The 19,522-nt window shown below is 42.0% G+C and overlaps 1 long non-coding RNA gene across 1 annotated transcript in view; it reads left to right on the plus strand.

The window, feature by feature from the left end:
* LOC111854339 (uncharacterized) overlaps positions 1-12,921 on the plus strand; it is a 40,393-nt gene extending 27,472 nt beyond the window's left edge. The window contains exon 3 of the long non-coding RNA XR_002840659.1: positions 12,814-12,921. This is a non-coding gene — a long non-coding RNA (uncharacterized lncRNA). The remainder of the gene's footprint in view (positions 1-12,813) is intronic.
* The last annotated feature ends 6,601 nt before the right edge of the window (positions 12,922-19,522 follow it).

Consider the following 19,522-nt stretch of genomic DNA (forward strand, 5'->3'; position numbering starts at 1 on the left):
CCAAGAGCAGCTGTTCACAAACTTGTCCCTGGCCTAGAATCTATCTCAGGCAGCACAGGGCACAAGACGGAGGTTATGTAGAATGCCAGGGCACACACAAGAATATGCTATAGGCAATTCATGGATGCTAGCTGACCTTACTGCATGTCTTTGGACTGCGGGTGGAAGCCTGAAGGACATGCTGAGAACATGCAAACTCTGACTCTGAAGACTTGAGGCCACAGCTCTCCCTGCCAGGCCACCATGCCACCCCAACATTGGATCAGTTATTCTCTCCTCATGTATCCCAAACCATTCCACATATTTGCTCTTTTCCACCACCAGACAATCTGTTTAAATCAACTAATCTACAAGCTCATAATTAATCAGGTGCGCTGGAGGTGAAACGTAACAAATATAAAATAGCTCATGTGTTTTTCCCTGTCATGCATATGTAGTTTTGGTGCCCTGCTCAAAATTAAAAATACCACAAGGAGGAATGCAAGTCAAGGCATAAAAAGGCCTAGTGGAATCCAACCTGACACCAACAAAGTGAAGTAAGATTTTATAAAAACAACCCTAACTTAACCCTAACTTAACCCTAACTTAACCATAACTCTCCTGACATATTATGCACACTAATGGAGTGAAAGCCTGGGATTATATTATATAATGAAAATACGATAAGATGCAAGCTGAAGGTTGCTCAGTGGTTTATTGTGGCCTTATACCCAGGGACTGACATACAATGACTGGTACGCAAGTACGCATTCACCTCTAAAACGATATGTGCAGCAATCGATTAATGTAATAGCAGAAATATAAACGTATTTTATGTGCATTTGCACCGATATGACAAGAAATTACCGTGCATTTTAAGATCTATACTGGAAATGAAGTACGAATTAGCATATAAAGGTTAAAATGCACGATAATTTCTTGTCATATATGCGCAAATGCACATAAAATACGTACGTATTTGCGCTGTTACAACAATCGATTGCCGTACATAACACTTTTAAAGGTGAATGCATACTTGCATGCCAGTTATGTCAATTTCTGCTCATACCTCCAGAGTTGTGGCTTTGACTCCTGCCCTGACTCGATCTGTATGGGATAAGGTTTTGCAGTCTCCTCCCATAGTCCAAAGACATGCTTTTTAAGTGTATCGGTGCCCCTAAATAGCCCATAGCGGTTGTACCCTGCAGTGGACTGGCATCCTTTCCAGACTGTCCATCTGGGATAGACTCCAGACTCTCTGTGACCCCATGCTGGACAGATTCTTAATGAAAATGGGTGTAAATACAGTGAAAGCACAGTTATCATTCAAAAAAAAAAAAAAAAACTGCTTCAAATAAGACATGAAAATATGCCTTTCGTATTTACTGTTTAAGGTATTACCAGCATGGGTTGTTATGCGGAAGTTATGAGTACCTTACAATGGTAATCTAGCGAGATGAAAAGGCAAAAAAACTACTCTGCATTTAAAGTTGGTGAAGACGTGCAGTGATATATCTACTTGGTGCAGTGTATTAGATTAGAACTGATTAAAGGAGCAGTCAGTCATAGAGCGATGGGCGCTGGCAGAACCGCAGGGATGCAGCTACATCAGCCGTGTTTTTTCCTGCGTCCAACACAGTCTGCATGTACTACAAGTGTCAGAGCTACATTTCCATTCCCTCGACAGTGTCAGTCACAATTAGTGAAAAAGAGTCCCGTGAACTGTATGATTAAAACAGCACAGAGCGACATAAATAATACTGGGCCAGTACATCACTATCAAGTTTATTTATGTTAAGTCTCGACGCAATTTATCACATGGTGCAGTCAGACTACGGCACCGCCAATCCGTCACGTAGTACGGATGTTCAAATCGCATCATCTCCCCAAACAGGTTTAAAGCAAAGCTACAGTTTAAGGAGAGTCTTTTTCAGTGTCCGACAGACAAAGCCCAGCATCGCAAAGGCAGCTCCAGCAGAGCAGCAACTAAATGGGGTGCTGAGGGGACATTTTGCATGCTTGAGTTCACGGCGCATTCCAGCCACAGTGACCGTGCAACATTATTCTTGCTTGCATTGTCATATACAATATTGCTACTATGCACAATTCTCTGCGAGGACATTAAAAAGTTTGCTGCAGTAAAACTTTGGCTGAATATTCGGCTGCAGCCCCATTTCAGGTGTTTTATATTGCAAGCAATTTAACATGTTTTGCACAATCGAAAGAGATAAAAAGGGAAACTGCTTTTTTTATTGTTTAAAATCCTATGTCGGACTGGATCAGACTACAAAGAGGAAACCTGTAACTGGACGATCAGTCATTTGTAAGTTTTGCAGTACTCGTTTTGAAATGCCAACAGAAATGCCCCATCCTTAACCACCACCAAAAAAAACACCAAATCTCTCCTATCCAGATTACAAATAATCAAGATTCTAAAATCTAGAACTTCATTGCTTTGAGTACATCTCGCCATCTGCTGGGCAGGTTATGTAACTGCTCTGCATTGTCAGTTATCGAAAATGACATGAACATGTAATAAATGCCTAAAATACGAGCATAAACATTACAGGAACATTAACTTGTATGTTTCCACTTAGTGTGTCATCCATCTATGTTCCTGTATAAGTTAAAGACGTAGGTGTGGTTTCGATAGCCTAGTTTAGCCCCTGCTTTCCACATAGGCCTGCATCCACTGTGTCTCTGTTTCCCGTTCCAGTCCCTTAGGCATTCTCACTGTTCTCTTATTCAGCGTCTGTATTCTTTTAAAATCTTTTTGTGAGTGTCGTGTACCTGGAGAGGAAGTTCTGGATCTCTTAGTGTCCAATGGGGCTTCTGTCCCTTGTGTCTCAGCAAGAGTGAACTGGGTCCACTGTGAGCACGGGGATGACTGTTATTGCTAATTTAATCATTCCAGTGTGCCGTTTATGAAAAATGACAAATCGACAGCTCATGACTTTACTTAATTTCAGGTTTAAAAGGAAAAAAAAAAAAGACAAGCGTTCTTCAGTTTTACCGGAGCTTAAATCAAATGTATACCTGAGTTTTAGATGTACTGAATAGCTTGCTAAAGGATGTGTCTTTTTGGATGTTATCACTGATTCAGGTTACAGATAAGTATGTGCTATAGGGGGATTGAATTATCTAGATGACTGATTGTTATTTACTGCGTAACCATATCAGTCCATCTGTTTCTCCAGACAATAGCCTTACAGTATGCTTATTAAATATGTTTACATGTCTTAATGACGTGATTTTTAAAAAATGACTATGTTTCAGAGGTTTAGGGATTTCAAGTTATAATTATATGAAATGGCGAACCTATAACAGCTGTAATGTATCTTGACTAGCGAGTAAACATAATTAATGATGCATTCAACCAGCAAAGTCAATGTGACCTATGCAGCTACTTTTGAGATATTTTGAGACATCCCTGAACTAATTTCACATTTAGATGTTATCTAAATTAGTAAAATGAGCTAAATGACCTAGTCTAATTTATTAAAATGCATACATTAAGTAGCCACCTATAGAAAAGTCACATTCTCACTTTTATAAAATGTACCTCCATCCACCTCCATGTTCGGAAAACATTCACAGATAATACGACATGGATAATCGCAACAGCTAAACGATACATAATAAGCTGACATCGCCTATATGCAGTGTGCGTATATATGCAGTGTGCGTATATATGCAGTGTGCGTAGCACTCTTACGACACTGGAATCAAGCATGGACACTGCACTGGATGATGCAGACTTCACCTGCCGTTCATCTAATGTTGGAAAACTTACAGTAGCACGGAAAACGTCATACATGGTAATCAAAATCAAAATTTGGTGAAATAAACAATTAATGGCAGTTTCTGTTATTATTGTGCAAAATTAAATAGGTCATTTAGCTGAGATGTCTAAAAAACTAGACTATTTAGACTAGATGTTCACAGGTTTTACAAAGCAAATAATAAATCACAGCCTTAGTAGAACTCAGGATCTGTTTTTTAATTGGTGTATTTGCTATTAAGTAGTTCAGTAATGCAAGAAAACTTATGAATAATTGAAATGAATAGACTTTTATTTTGTGCTATAATAATGGCCAGAGACCACAAAACCTCAGTCTTAGTGTGATGGTTGGCTGTGTTGTCGTTCATGAGCTGAAATAACATATTGCATCCTTTATCAGGCCGTAGGATGTGGGTTACAATTAGATAATGCTCTGTGTGCAATTTAACTCCGTGAAGTAAACAGGCTTGAGAATAGTAATTTAGTATTTACGTATTTAGTATTGCCTGCATGCTATTTTGTCAGCTTTTGTTAAACGTTTGTGGAACGTTTAATACATTTGGGACTGTAATGGCCATGGGTCCCTTTAATATTTAAGACTCCTTCATGAATTTTATGAGTTAAAAAGTGCTAAAGAAAAATTTGGCAAGTCTGATTCAGTATTGAGTCAATGTTTATTTTAAACATAGGTTTAATGCTGATCTAACGTAGATTCAATGTCATTATTAATTTCATGTTGATTTAATGTTTATTTTATAAAAAATGCTCATTTCAATGCATCCATTAGCTGTGTGAACAGTCTGTATTGCTCTACTTAAACAGATTATGTTTTTTAAGTATGTTAAACCTTCAGATGAGAACTGCATTTAAACTTTTGTGGGTATCTATTGACATTCATAGGAATGAATATTCTAAAAGTAATATGACCAAAATATTGACAATCAATAACTTCTTTGTCATGTACTGTATTCTGACGATTGTATTTCAACTTACTTTCAATTTCCTACAAAGGAACACGATTTTTAAATGAATAAACACATAATACTAAAAATGTATTCTGTTACTGCTTAACACTGCTCTTTTATCAGATATAGGGACTTTATGCTGTACAATGATCCATTTGTATTAGAAGTGCATAAAATTTCATGTGTAAATTGTTTAAATGAAAACTTTAAAAGTCATGATTTTTTTTAAATAAAATATAAATAAAGTGCAGCCTCCATATTTATTTTAACCAGCCAGAAACTGGTTAACAGTTGGTTCATTCAGTTTCTGTAAGTTGTGTAATTAAATAAATCTTATTTACAGCAAAATAGGTAAAGAAAAATATATTATTTGGTAATTGACTATGGTTTACTATGGTTTACTATGATTGACTTATTCTCTTATTTTGAGATAAGATTGATCCCATGGGGAAATTCTTTTAAAAAGCGTATGTTCCAGGTATAAGAGTGAGGTGCATGATTTCTGCTTCATGCATTACTCTTAGGCTGGCTTAAGCTAAGCTCAAATCAGCATATAAGGCCTCTTATAAGGCTACCAATAAGGTGTGAAACATCTTAAGTCATACTTGAAATTTCACTTCAATTATAAACTTCATTGTATCTTGTTATAAAATATAGACTTGAGATGTGAAATGTAATATTAACCGATAATTTTTTTTTACAGTAATCAAGTAAGAGGCTTTGTGGGACTACAAATACTTGTATTTACATTACAACAAAAGACATACCTATAGGACCTTAGTAATGCTGCAGCAAATGACATTTATTTGATAGGCTTGTGCTAAAAGCCTCTTTCTTAGGAAAGATTTGATAATTAATAATGACCCTTCAAAAAGACTGAAAGGGGTCATTGAGACTGGAATGAATGAGAATCACGGCAAAATTTTCTTTTAAAGCTACTCTGAGCAGTTTTTTTTTTCAGTGCAGAAAGAACATAAAAAGTGTGTGAATGGGTTTTCCTGAGGAAGTCTGGTATGCAGCAAAGTCATACAGTTAGGGCACTAGCATCTGTAACTGGCCAAAGTGTGTGAGTGTGCGCGTGAGCGTGAGGCCCGGGCTTGTGCCGCGTGTTTCCTGGGAGGTACAGTAGACTGGCTGTGTTCTTGCGATGGATAAGTACTGTAGGTAAGGACTTATGCCCTTAAATACATGGTTCGCATTATTTCTGTTACATGGAAATCGGATAATTGGTCTGAAATCGTTTTTTTGTGCCCATTCATTGCACATGAATGATAAAACCGGCATCTCTCTGCAAGGGGGTTAAATGTGCAGTACATTGTGGTATCATCCTTTTTTGCCTTTCCCATTGTGTGTGCCCTGTGATGGACTGGCATCCGGTCCAGGTTCATCCAATCCCTTGTGCCATGTGTTCCCCATTACCCTGTATTGAATAAAGAATATTTTGAAGATGGATAGATGATTTCCTTTTGTTAACAAATGAAAAAAAAAAGTACAACTTTCACTAGGAAAGGAATCAAGCTAGCAATGTAACATATGATCTTTCCCAAAAAGATCGCATCAAGAAAAGTCTGATATATTAATAGTGCCACGTCCATAAACAGTCATAAATGAATTATCATGTCACCAGCATAACTGAAGTGAAAACGTGTCATTCACAGTGCCTTTAACTCATATGTGACGTCGTGAGATAGCAGGGGGCATCTTATTCAGCGCCCGGGGAGCAGTGCTTGGGGGCGGTACCTTGCTCAGGGTACCTCAGTGGTACTTTGTTAATCAGGGATTCAAGCCAGAAATCTTTCAATTACAAGTGCACTTTCCTAACTCTCAACCCTTAGCCCTTAGTTTTGAATTTGATATTATCCATGTACTTGTAAAAAGAAGGAGCACGACATGGTCATGTAAAAACAAAAAAAATCTCACATAGCACAGTTCTCTTTCACTCATCCCAGTATCTTTTATTCATTCCCGTTTTCATTTACTTAATTCCTTGTCCAACTCTTTCCTTTACTACACTCTGTGCGTTACTGACTCCCATTCTCCAAAACACTTATTTATTTCTAATACCTGTAGGATTGCGCACTTACTCACTCCCTTTCTCTGACTCACTCTTATCCCTCATCCCCCCCCCCCCCCATCCTTTTTCCCCCGCTCATCCGCAGAATTTTATAGCCACACCTTATACAGAAGCAGACAGGAGGATTAATTGACATGAGGTGCAATCAAATTTGCTTGTTAAGCTAAGAAAGGCCAGTTGGTTGTCCTGGCAACAGTGAGGGCTTTCCTGCTCAGGTCCAGGAGATGGAGCTGGACGACCTTAGAGCACTAGACCCTCAGGCATTTAAATTCTTACTGCCATTCCATTCGAACGAATGAATCGCACTAAAAGGTCTGTGTAGCGATTAAATACAGACCAAGTCTTAAAATCCAGTGTGCAGTTTCCTGTACCCGGTCCCTTGAAGGAAGCTTGCTAATTTCCATGCACTGAAACAGTTGACTGGATTGGTATCTGAATATTGGATTGCTCTCCATATCATTGCAGAGGGATGGAGCAGATCCCATTTGAAATGTGTTGTTGCGTACACTGATAAGCTTGATCGAACTGCATATAGTTTAAATGGATGCTGCAGCAAAAATCACCATGTGTCTCGATTTTGCAGTAATTTTTATTTCAGGTCTGCGAGCATTTGAGTTTGTGACAGTTCAACTGCATATATACAGTGCAGATCAGACAGTAACATACATGAACAGTGAACATCTGAGAAAAACACTGCGGTCACGAGTGGACTGACAGTTCTGTAGCATCCAGACTTCTGCCTGGGGGTTGTGCTGAAGTTAGCAATCAAGGACTCAGTTTATCCTATCTGTACTGTAGTGGTGATATTAAACTATGTTTTGTATAGCAGTAGTATAAATAGTTTAGCAAGTGCAGCAGTTTATTTTGTAGCTGTTAGCACTTTGGGTTACTTTCTTCAACTTGTATGCTTGCTCGTTAATTCACATATTTTCGTTATTCATGCGCTACTTTTGAGAATGTCAGGGTCAGCAGCTGTTTGTCCGAGTCTTTTGTCTTCTCCCTGTTTGGCCAGCAGGTGTCGCTGGCCATCCTGTCTTCCCCATCAGTCTTTAGTGTTTACCCCTGCTCCTCAGATGTCCACATGGTTCAATCAGCTGAGTGTGCAGCGACCTGTAAACCCCTCAGTCTTGTGTTCAAATCTCCATTTTTGTAGATTTTGTTTCATGTGTATCAGTTTTCTAGTTCCTGTGTTTTGATTTGTATTCAGTTTTGATTTTTGCTTTTGTGCCCGTGATAGGTAAAAACACAATCTGTTATTCCCCTGTGTTAGATTTGTTTTCCCTGTTTATGTTAGTTTCTTATGTTTGTTTGATTCCCTAGTTCCCTGAGTTAATTATTAGTTTCACCTGATGTCTGTTTTCTTGTGCCAGTCCTTGTGTATTCTACCCTGATTGCTCATTGTCCTGCACCTTCCTCAATTGGTTAATTGTTCTCACCTGTTCTGTATTATCCTTGTTAACCTTTTGTATTTAAGTTCCTGCTCCTGTTCTGTTTCTCCTGGGGCCTGTACTACAGATCGGGGTAACCGGGTCATCGGGGTAACCGGGTCATCGGGGTAACCGGGTCATCGGGGTAACCGGGTCATCGGGGTAACCGGGTCATCGGGGTAACCTGTTGGATTTAAGGTAGTCTGGGCAAAACGTAAGTGAATGAATATGAACTCCATTTAAACTGTGGTACCTTAAATCCGACAAGTTACCCCGCTTCGTAGTACAGGCCACTGGAGTCACTGACGTTGAATGTTCTGTTGTTTGTACTCTGCCTATCTGCCCTTTGTTGCCCTGACCCTTTTGTTATTAGTCTTTGTTTATCCCTTTTAGTTTTGTAGTGTTCTTAGTGTGTTCAATTTTGTTCAATAAACCCCCATGTTTCTGTGAACCACCAGTGGGTCGTCCACATTCTGCCCCATGCCTTCTCTGCCCGAGTCCATGACAGAGAAGAGTTTACAGCAAACGTGATATTTAGCCTGCCTTTTGGTTTTCCATTAACACAGCAAAGTGTCCTTAGGTTATTATCTATTTTGACCTGATGCTCTTACATAGATGGCACTCAGAGTGCTATCTGTACATGCTGATCAGTCTGAACGTGGCTGAAGAGGGACAGGGAGCTGTTGTGGCTCTATGTCTGAACAAGCTAGCGTGGGTGGATGTAATGTATCATGTGTGAGCAGAATTAAAGTTCGCAATCCGTGCGTCTATGTATGCAACTCCGAAGCATATTTTCTCATTTTTATATGGTGACCGCCTCGAAAAAAAAAACACATGGATGGCAAGTAACTCAAGCAATCAATCAATCAACCAATCAATCAGTCTTTATTTAAATAACGTCAGTGGAGCGCTGTCTATGTTCACTCCATGTCATCATCACCCTGAATAGGGCAAGTGGTTTCAGAAAATGGATGGATGGATGTTTTAACCACAGGGTTACAGATATTTTAAAAGAAGAAAAAGAAAGAAATTAGCACACAAGAAATTTAAATAAGCACAATAAAAATAATAAAATATCCCCAGAATTGAGGGACTTTAACCTCCCACGTTTTTCACAGGGGACATTAACCAATACCATGTCGGAGACTCTAATCCATACTTCACCGGGGACTCTAGCCCATACCTCATCAGGGACATTAGCCTATACCTCACCGGGAACTCTAGCCCATACCTCATCAGGGACATTAGCCTATACCTCACCGAGGACTCTAGCTCATACCTCACCGGGGACTCTAGCCCATACCTCACTGGGGACTCTAGCCCATACCTCATCAGGGACATTAGCCCATACCTCACTGGGGACTCTAGCCCATACCTCACCGAGGACTCTAGCCATTACCACACCGAGGACTCTAGCCAATACCTCACCGGGGACTCTAGCCCATACCACCCCGGGGACTCTAGCCCATACCTCATCAGGGACACTAGCCCATACCACACCGGGAACTCTAGCCCATACCTCATCAGGGACTCTAGCCCATACCTCACCGAAGACTCTAGCCCATACCTCACCGGGGAATCTAGCCCATACCTCATCAGGGACATTAGCCCATACCTCACCGAGGACTCTAGCCCATACCTCACCAGGGACTCTAGCCCATACCTCACCGAGGACTCTAGCCCATACCACACCGGGGAGTCTAGCCCATACCTCACCGAGGACTCTAGCCCATACCTCACCGCGGACTCTAGCCCATACCACACCGGGGAGTCTAGCCCATACCTCACCGAGGACTCTAGCCCATACCTCACCGAGGACTCTAGCCCATACCTCACCGAGGACTCTAGCCATTACCACACCGAGGACTCTAGCCAATACCTCACCGAGGACTCTAGCCCATACCACACCGGGGACTCTAGCCCATACCACACTGGGGACTCTAGCCCATACCTCATCGGGGACACTAGCCCATACCACACTGGGAACTCTAGCCCATACCTCATCAGGGACTCTAGCCCATACCTCACCGGGGACTCTAGCCCATACCTCATCAGGGACATTAGCCCATACCTCACCGAGGACTCTAGCCCATATCTCACCGGGGACTCTAGCCCATACCTCACCGGGGACTCTAGCCCATACCTCACCGAGGACTCTAGCCCATACTGTACCACACCGGGGAGTCTAGCCCATACCTCACCGAGGACTCTAGCCCATACCTCACCGGGGAGTCTAGCCCATACCACACCAGGGACTCTAGCCCCTACCTCACCGGGGACTCTAGCCAATACCTCACCGAGGACTCTAGCCCATACCTCACCGAGGACTCTAGCCCATACCACACCGGGGACTCTAGCCCATACCACACTGGGGACTCTAGCCATTACCACACCGGGGACTCTAGCCCATACCAAATTGGGGACACTAGCCCATACCTCACCGGGGACTCTAGCCCAGACATCACCAGGGACTGTAGCCCCTACCTCACCGGGGACTCTAGCCCATACCTCACTGGGGACTCTAGCCCAAACCTCACCGGGGACTGTAGCCCCTACCACACTGGGGACATTAGCCCATACCACACCGGGGACTCTAGCCCATACCACACTGGGGACTCTAGCCATTACCACACCGGGGACTCTAGCCCATACCAAATTGGGGACACTAACCAATACCTCACCGGGGACTCTAGCCCAGACATCACCGGGGACTGTAGCCCCTTCCTCACCAGGGACTCTAGCCCATACCTCACCGGGGACTCTAACCCCAAACCTCACCGGGGACTCTAGCCCCTACCACACTGGGGACATTAGCCCATACCTCACCGGGGACTCTAGCCCATACCTCACCGGGGACTCTAGCCCATACCTCACCGAGGACTCTAGCCTATACCACACCGGGGAGTCTAGCCCATACCTCACTGAGGACTCTAGCCCATACCTCACCGGGGAGTCTAGCCCATACCACACCAGGGACTCTAGCCCCTACCTCACCGGGGACTGTAGCCCCAAACCTCACCGGGGACTCTAGCCCCTACCACACTGGGGACATTAGCCCATACCACACCGGGGACTCTAGCCCATAACTCACCGGGGACTCTAGCCCAGACCTCACCGTGGACTGTAGCCCCTATCAAACTGGGGACTCTAGCCATTACCACACTGGGAATCTGCCCAAACGTTTTCTGGGGGAGTGACCCCCAATATTTTCAAAATAAATGAATAATAGAACTAATTGTAATATGTGCATAAAATGAAAGAATAAGATAACTGATGATCATAGATTATTGTTTACAATGGTGAAAAGGTGCATTTTTGGCCTAGTTTTGTAAGTACTTTGACTATCTCAGTTTAAACAGCACTTCTGGCTAGGCCAAGATGTAGCGCCTGTTTGTATTCTATGACTAGGCCCGTATACTATAACCATCTGTATTCCATAGGGAGGTTCAAATCTGTCTCCAGCCTGTGGGCAGACCCACACATTTCTAGTCGCGATCAGACCCACACTGGTTCCTCCCTACAGGCAGCTCTCAAAGTAAATCTAGATTTATGCAAAAAATATCATAGATATATAGAATTTACGTAATCTCTAACATGAAATGGTGCACATACGTCTGTGAGTAAATTTATGGATAATCTTTTCATTTATTTAATATGTGTTCTTTAGTATGAACTAGTACAAATATATTTTTGGCTAATGTGTTTTTGCTATAAGGTGCCGTGAATGGTATGGGATGGTAAATCCACGTAAAATTTGATTTACGTAAGGCTTTGTGAACCGGATTTCTTATTGTAGTCAATTTTCTTTTGCTAAATGCTCTGTTGCTACTTTTTTCATATCTCGGTAATAATATAAAATTATATTGTTTAACATCAAAGAGTGCATCTAGCATCTCCTTTGGAAGCCTCACCAAGGGGATTAATAGGATGTTCTATTCCGGAATTTTTTTGTTATTTTTCTCCTTCAGCTATTGATGGCTGGATTCACTCTTTTTTAATTTTTCCGCGCTCTGGAGCACACATTGCCAGGCTATGATAAGCTTAAGGAGAGAGGAGAGAAAGATGGAGGGGGGGGGGGGGGGGAGAAGGAAAGAAAAAAATGTCTATCAAAGACTTTAAACCTTTGCTTCAAACCGTGTTCAGATAATGAAGCTAGCAGTATGTCTTTGAAAGGGACTAGGAATAATTTCTTGTTACAGAGAGGGTTCATGACTCTTTGTGTACGTGTAAAAGAGCGAGAGGAGCAGTACGCCCCGAGGCAACTGGTATAAAGTTAAACTGGGTGAAGTAGAAATATTTTACTCATCAGCTTTGCAGTCACAGAGTTTGCCTCGACTAGAACAAAACTGCTGAAGCATTTAGAGAAAATTAACCCCCCATCCTGGCAGCCAGATGTGACTGGATTCTGATGAATGCACATGAGTGGGTGAAAAAACCAAGAGACTGTGAAATTCCTGTCAGGCCCGTAGACTGCAGAATGGGCTATTGACTGCTTTCTCTATTTCCCTCCATCATTCTTCTTGAACACTGCCATTAATTTCCTCTCCTGCCCTGGCGACATCTTTCTCCCCCCTCCTCTCCCCGCAGCTTTCTTTGTTGCAGAAGAGGACGCGCACAGCCCTGGTAGACCACTTCAGACGACGCAGCCTCCACAGCCGGGCTGCACTGGCCCTCTTCCAGGCCCGCTCCAGTGACAACGACCAGAAGATTGCGAGCGTGCAGGTACACAGACTGGCTAAAGCTACGAGCCACCAGTGCGATATTTAAATGCACGCATGGAGATTCGCCCTCGCATTGTTCTTTATTCACAGGAAACCCATAAAGCGCTGAAAGCATTCGTAACCCTGCGGTAAATATTTAACTTTTTTCCGGCACATGGTACGCCCAAGCCTTTCTCTCCTTGCAGTGACCTATGCAGCATGTCTGTTCATGGGTGGAGGCTCCCCTGAGCAGTGGTGTGGAGAGACTGCACGCCACAGCAGCACCCCCACCCCGGCGGAGACGTCACCGCTGCTGTAGGGCGCAGTACAGCAGCATCCCGTTCTCTCTCCTTCTCACATCAATGAGTGGCGAGATTAATGTTCTGTGGGCAGGAGTGCTAATCCTGTGACCTAGAGTTTGAGTGGGAGCTTGCTCTTAAGGTACATACACTTGGTTAGTCCATGCCTGGCCATTTGTCAAATTCGCTTGGTCTGCGTGTTCGTGGCTCACCTTTTAGGACGGACTTGCATGTTGTGTGATATTGATTTGGCTCCGGCACGTCGTAAGGAAAGCCCCGGCAGTATTGCTACTCATGCTGGTGAACTATTCTTATGCTGATTGGTGCAAGTTTAATAATTACTGATCTACAACAGCTATTTGAGCATCTGGACATCGGATCTGTTGTGTATGAGGAATATAAATCCCCTGAGAGCGTGTTGATTGACATCAATTTGCAGAGTGATGAGATCAGTATACACATCTATGAAAACATAATAGGTACCCACAGCATGGTGTCTAGCACAGCTGTCATTTTACATAGTATAAACAGTTATGATATCATTTTGCTCAGCTCTGAAATCACTATAAATGGCCAGAAGATTCACGTATAAAGCCACATTATGTTTAGTTATGACATCAGAATACAAATCCTAGCTATCAGTCAGGATTAGTCTAAACAGAGCCTTTTAACAAGAAACTAAGCATCATTTATTCCTTTTTACGATAAGTAATTTGCAAAGAGTCCTATCCTAAAAAGAAATGCATTTGTTGTTGCAGAAAAATATCAAATGCACTTCAAAAATAATTTTGAAATGTCTAATGAAGTGTTTTTTGTAAAGACAGTCGTGCACAACTTTGATAAGTATGTTTAATTATTTGTAATTATAATTATATATACCTTCAGTCATGTATTTATACTGGCATTATTTGTACCATTTGATACTGACAAAAATTACATGCTGAAGTCATGGACCCAGAAAGGCAGAATTGAAGTATCGTCCTAATTAAATCAGCAACACAGATAAGGACATAAAAATACCATAAACAGTGTTAAATATTGTTAAGCCATATTTCTTGTGTTGTAATTTGATCAAAGACATTTTCTGTACTAAGACAAAACAAATCTTGTAAACAGCTAGTAAACAGTGAATGTTTGCATTTATTTTGTGGTGACGGAATGACAGAGTAGCTGAAGAAAACAGAGTTTGGATGCTTGGCTTATGGAGCAGCAGATGCCTTAAATGGTCAGCCAAGTACAGACCTCATTTGTGATCTGCATGACTGCTGACTGTGGGATTCTGCAGCTCACATAAAGGAGCACACAAAACATAGCTGCTTCACAGAGCATCTGCAGGCTGAATCCAGCGCAAAACAGCGGAGTGTTTTTGTCTCTAGCTGCCATTCTGATTGAGCCAGTTAATCAGAAATTGATTTAATGAAGTTTTTACAAATTTCTTTAGTAGCCCTTCCAGACAATTAAAAAAAAAGGTAGTTTGTCAAACTGTAAATGAGAAAAAAACTCATTATATACCTCTTAAAATCATGGGTGTTTGTTTACCGTGGCAGCGAGTGAATAAATCTGGATTGTAACAGGTTGCTGATGCAAACTGTTATTTACTGATATAGAAAAAGAGCCAGGCAAGTGTAATACCGCAGGAACGGACATCTAAGGCAATAAACATAAAACCATAACACCACAATTAATTATATGAGGTTAGGGCGTCAGCATTGACTGTTAAATTTTCAAGCCATTCTGTTGTGAAGATCTGGATCAATATACTTATTGCTAAGACAGACTGAATATGTATGGTTTTATTGTTCAGTTGCTCTATTAAATGGGAATGAGAAGGTTATGTTGAAGTTTGTACTTTTAACAATTCTTGGTAGATGAATCAAGCAGCATCTTATGAAAGGAGTAATCAGCAAGTATATACTGGTCCAAGCCCATTTGGAGTTCTACCCCTGTAAGGATTCCCTGTAGACTGCCATCAAATTAATGATATCCACAGCCACTAACTGTACTAATATGCATCTGCTCGTGTTAACTAGACAATTCGTCTGCATCATTTAATGCAGAAATTGTAAGAGTGGTGTTACACACCAACTCAAATCGGCATATGTGTATGCAACTGGGCAGATTACTCTGTGATCATACAATTTTACACTTTATTTATTTAGCAGACATGTTCATCCAACATTACAAAGTACAATTGGGGGTTAAGGGTCTTGCTTACGGACCCAATAGTGAAGCTATCCTGCTGACCTGGTGATTCAAACCAGCGACCTTCTCGAGGGGCAGCATCCAAGCCCGCTGAGCCACCCTCTGCGCCGCCGTATTGCATGTTAGCGTGAAGGTTCAGTGGGGAGCAATGCTGCCTCACACATCCATGGTTGGGTATTCAAATCCCACCTTTGCTCTGTGTTCATGGAGTTTACAGTTTGGGCAGTGTGTGGCTCTTTGGGGTGGGACTCCATGCCCATAGTGCAAGGTCACTGGCTTGACTCCTGTGATCAGTAGAGTGATTTCAGTTTTGGGTCCGTGAGTTTGCCCTTGTACCCCAGTTGCTCCAGGAACTATCAGATCGTGCTTTTTCAATTGGATGTCACATTGAATAAAAGCATCTGCTAAGTAAGTAAATGTTCTTTATGTTAAAATGATATTATCTCATGTTGAGCTACGAAACAGGGATGAGTTTTTGCTGACTTATACTGCTTGATTTAGTTTAGTCACTGCAATAACACCGAATCCATTGTATTGTACACAAGATTCATTTACATTACATTATTTTAGCAGATACTTTTGTCCAACAAGACATACAATTACGTTAATTAGCATTTACACAAACTTACGGCTGTCGAGGAGCCACTAGGCAGAAGAGCAGCTAGGATCAGCTTCAAATGACTGCCCAGGTCCACGTATGAGTAACATAGGAGCAAAAGCTACACAACATCTTCCATAAAAGCGGGAATCAAATAAGATAATTCAATGACCAGAAGTGCAACATTAAGAACATTCAGATAGAACATAGGGATACGTCAGGCTAGTAGAGGATTTCCAGGAATAGATGGGTTTTAAGGTGTTTCTTGAAGGTAAAGAGGGAATCAGATGGCTGGATGTGGTTCAGCAGCTCATTCCACCATCAGAGAACACATGAAAAATGTCTGGAGTAACACTTCTCGCGTGGTGGAGGAGTTTCCAAGTTGCACTGGCTTTCTGACCAAAGAGGGCGAAATGGGATGTAGGTCTTAAGGAAGTTCTTGATGGAGATGGGTGCCTGTCCTTTAATGGATCTGAAAGCAGCACCAAGGACTTGAACTTGATGTGAGCACCTATAGGGAACCAATGGAGAGAGACAGGGAGGGGGGCTTTGAGCTGATTGAAAACCAGCCATGCTGCTGCATTTTAAATCATCTGCAGCGGCCTGACAGCACAAGCTGGTAAACTTGCTAGTAGAGAGTTGCAGTAGTCTAGTCGCAAGGTAACGAGCGCCTGAACTAGAAGCTGAGCTGCATACTCAGACAGAAAAGGCCAGATCTTCCTGGTGTCATACAGGGGAAATCTACAAGATTGGGGAGAGCATTGTTACAGTATGTGCTCAGCAAAGGACAGCTGGTTGTCTGTCATTACCCCATGGTTCCTGGCAGTAGGATTTTAGAGAGCTTCTGTCCATTCAGGTTCCAACCACTTACCTTGCTGTGGAAGCAGAGGATCAGAGCCTATCCCAGGACAGGGGATTTCAGTTCATCACAGGGCACACGCACACACAAATGTCTAACTGCATGTCTTTATAATGCAGAAGTATTCCCACACGATATGGAAAGAACGTGCAAACTCCACACCCAGTGCGGAGGCAGGATTCATGCCACAAACTTGGAGATGTGAATCAACAGTGCTACCCACTGGGCCACCATGGTGCCCCGAGAGAGTTTCTAAGTTATGCAATTCAATTCATCTGTTAGATAAATTACATGCATAATTTATGTACGTGGTGTCATTTATTCAATTACTATAAAATCATTTGGATGGTGATTTTTTTTTTGACAGTGTTTGGGGTTACTGAACAAAATCCAGTTCACTATGCCAGCTCAGCTGAGGATTTAAGTGTCTGGTCCTAAGGGCACAATGAGTCTGCAAGTCACAGTTGCCCAGGATATTTCCCTGCCCCCTTTGTGGACCATTAACGGGAAATGGGGGGCACATTAAAGGAAGTGCCAAGACCTTTAGTTACCCATCCATTAGTACTGGAATGCCAGCGAATACTTATCGTTCAGAAGACTATGAAAAGAAAGTGAACATGCTGTAGATCAATGAAGCACAAGCTTTAATATTGTTAGTCGATGGGACACCATGAGTTTTTAATTTAGTAATTATTCTTAATTATTATTTCTATTAATTCAGATGACTACTTTGCGACTGTCTTCATGAAATAAATTTTATAAAAAATACTTTTCATCACTACAAGCAGTTATATATACCTATGATGTTTCAGGGTCAGACCCACATTGTCTTGTCATGACTTGAAGAATGAATGACTCGAGGGCAGGAGTTTTGGTGAAACACAAGGGGGTTTATTGAACTCAAAGAACTGGGACGGTAAACAAACTGGATCACAAATGATCAAAACAGGAGGAATAGAGTAAGGAAGGGCTCATGCAACGGGAAGGTTAATGTCAATGATTGGACTGGGGAACAAAGGACTGGGAAGCACATATATATGAGACTAGCGAGGGAGCTAACAAGAGGCAGCTGGGAGTAATTAACACGAGGGTTAGGAAAAAGAGGTAAGACAAATGAGAAACAGGCGTGGCTTGTCAGGGTCAGGTGGACATGGAAGGCTGAACATGATGCATGATGCAGGGTCCAGGGTGTCCCCCTGCCTTGTGCCCTGTGATAGACTGGCATCCCATCCAGGGTGTCCCCCTGCCCTGTGCCCTGTGATGGACTGGCATCCCATCCAGGGTGTCCCCCTGCCTTGTGCCCTGTGAGGACTGGCATCCCGTCCAGGGTGTCCCCCTGCCCTGTGCCCTGTGATGGACTGGCATCCCATCCAGGGTGTCCCCCTGCCCTGTGCCCTGTGATGGACTGGCATCCCATCCAGGGTGTCCCCCTGCCCTGTGCCCTGTGATGGACTGGCATCCCGTCCAGGGCATGAATAATGAACTTGACTGTTTTCAGTTCCCACTACAAGGCAGATATAGTGAATACGTGCAGCTTTCTGGATCAGCTGAACACAGCTCATTTTTTTAGTGCATCCATTTTATTTTGTGTGTATTTATTTTTACACAGCTGTGTGCAGTCTTTCTCTAGTCACAAATGCTGGCTTGGCACAGATCGTGTGTCATGTGTTGAATTGGTAGATATTCAAATGGAGATGTTTCATAATAGAGTACTGGTACTAAATAAATAATGTATGGAGTTGAGGCAGTATAAATATGACCAAATGAAATTTCTGCTTTTAGTTTTTAACTTTTGACACACTATTGCATTAATGAAGGACATGGTCCAATTGTCTACTCACCCTAACAATAATTTAGCATTCAAAAGCAGTTTTAAATAATGATGGCATGCCAGTGGTTTAGAGATAGACTGCTGTCAACTTACTCCACTTTCGTATGCAGTTGAAGACTCAATTTGGATCCACTTAACTTAAATGATGAAAGGAAAAAAAAAACTTTTTCGAGTGCTCTGTGCTCCAATTCGTGGCTTTAGGGGCTGAGTCTGAGAGAGATGCGGCAACACCATTACTTATGCAAAATATCACTTAAACACACTTTACTCTTGACTAGCAATCAAGTATATAAACATTTACTGGCACAGCATTAGCATTTATAATTCAGCCTGACATTACAGGTATGCAAAACCAAGGATGGTGGTAAAGTCTGTAACGAAGCATGGTATATATTTCAGTAACAGCACACAAAATGTGCATTGCAGTTTATTTGCATGCTTTAGAATCACGCAGATGTTAATGAGTAGATCATTTACTGAAATTCACTCCTTTTACAGAGAACTTGTACATTTCAGAAAGAAATAAAATGGCTTTAATACACAAAATAATTACCAGGCAGTTGAAATATAATGTCTGTGTTTTATTTTTCATCAGAGTGCATTAGTGTGGAACATCAATAATTTAGTCCATCATCTGCCAACGCAGGCCCAGAACTGTGGTTCAATCATGTAACCCTGTAAATTCACTCTCCAGCAAAATGAATATGCTGACAATAGATAACCAAGAGAGAGACTTCATTTATTACCTAAAGTGATTCACTTAACACTTTTTTAAATAAAGTGTTTGTGGACAGGGTTGGACAGCTG

Source organism: Paramormyrops kingsleyae, chromosome 4 (assembly GCF_048594095.1).
Source record: "Paramormyrops kingsleyae isolate MSU_618 chromosome 4, PKINGS_0.4, whole genome shotgun sequence".
In the NCBI taxonomy this organism is placed as follows: domain Eukaryota; kingdom Metazoa; phylum Chordata; class Actinopteri; order Osteoglossiformes; family Mormyridae; genus Paramormyrops; species Paramormyrops kingsleyae.